The sequence below is a fragment of the Echinops telfairi genome, unplaced genomic scaffold (genome assembly GCF_000313985.2).
Source record: "Echinops telfairi isolate 266 unplaced genomic scaffold, ASM31398v2 ScPeMD7_7457;HRSCAF=8495, whole genome shotgun sequence".
Taxonomy (NCBI): domain Eukaryota; kingdom Metazoa; phylum Chordata; class Mammalia; order Afrosoricida; family Tenrecidae; genus Echinops; species Echinops telfairi.
This window is the reverse complement of record NW_022111357.1, coordinates 35,561,013-35,562,584: the sequence shown is the minus strand read 5'-3', so window position 1 is coordinate 35,562,584 and position 1,572 is coordinate 35,561,013.

Here is a 1,572-nt window from a genome sequence, read left to right as displayed (position 1 = left end):
TATGGATTGTGATAAGAGTTGTATGAGCCCCCAATAAAATGATTTTAAAAAAGAAAGTAAATGCAGTAGAAATAAAGAAATATCAACTTCAAAAATAAAGAAAAGGGAAAAGACTGCTATGTTATATTCCCACCAGTAGTGTGAGTGTCCAATCATTCCACCAACACTGCTATGCTCAGTCTTTTTCCACATTAGCCATTCTCATGTATATGTTGCTCTTGCAAAGTTCTGTCATGTGATAGCAAATACCGTTTTCAACAACACATGGACTTTTCCAGATGGAACACATAGAAATCAAATTGATTACATCTGTGGGAAGACCTGATGGAGAAGCTCAATATCAGCAGCTAAAACCAGGCCAGGGGCTGACTGTGGAACAGATTATCAATTGCTCATATGTAAGTTCAGAATAAAGCTGGGGAAAAAATTTAAGTCCACAAGAGCCAAAATATGACTTTGAGTCTATGCCACTTGAATTTCAAGAAGATCTCAAGAACAGATTTGACACGTTGAATCCTAATGACAGAGACCTGATGAGCTGTGTGGAGACATCAACCATCATTCATGAAGAAGGCAAACGGTCACTAAAAAGAGAGGAGATGAAGAAAAAATCAGCATGCATGTCAGAGGAGACTCTGAAACTTGCTCTTAACTGTAGGAAAATGGAAGAAATGATGAAGTCAAATGAGCTGAACAGAGCATTTCGAGGGGCAGCTTGAGAAGTCAAAGTCAAATCTTGCAGTGAAATGTGCAGAAACCTAGCAGAAAACCAAAAAGGAAGAACATGTTCAGCATATTTAAACGGAAAGAACTCAAGAAAACACTCAAGCCTCGAGTTGCAGTCTTGAAAGATTCTATGAATGATGAAGGGAGCATCAAAAGAAGATTGAAGGAAGACACAGAGTCACTGTTCCCCAAAGAACTGGTCAACAGCCCACCATTCCAGAAGGTAGCAGATGAGCAAGAACTAATGGTGCTGAAGCAAGAAGTTCAAGCTGCACTGAGAGCATTCGCCAAATCCAAGGCTCCAGGAATCGATGAATGCCAACTGAAAGGTGTCAACAAGGTAACGAAGCTACTTGGCCAACTGACTGGAAGAGATCCATCTGTGTGCCTGTTCCAAAGAAAGGTGGCCAAACAGAATGCTCAGATTATATAATGACAACATGATGTCACATGCAACTCAAGGGTCACCCCACAATGATGGCAGCCGTGCACCGACAGGCAGCATTCAGGCTGGATTATGAAAAGGACATGAAGCAGGGATACCATTGCTTAGGTCAGAGGGATTCCTGGCTCAAAGCAGAGAACACCGGGGAGATATTTGCTTGTGTTGGATTGACGATGCAAAGGCATTTGACCAAATGGATCATAACAAACTATGGACAACCTTGAGAAGAATGGGAATTCCAGAACATTTCATTGTGCTCACGCAGAACTTGTATATGGATCCAGAGGCAGTTGTGCAAACAGAGTAAGAGAACACTCCATGGTTTAAAATCAAGAAAGCCGCCCTGCCTCCCTCCCCGACTATCATGATCCAAATTCTACCGTGCAAGTCTGGCTAGACCA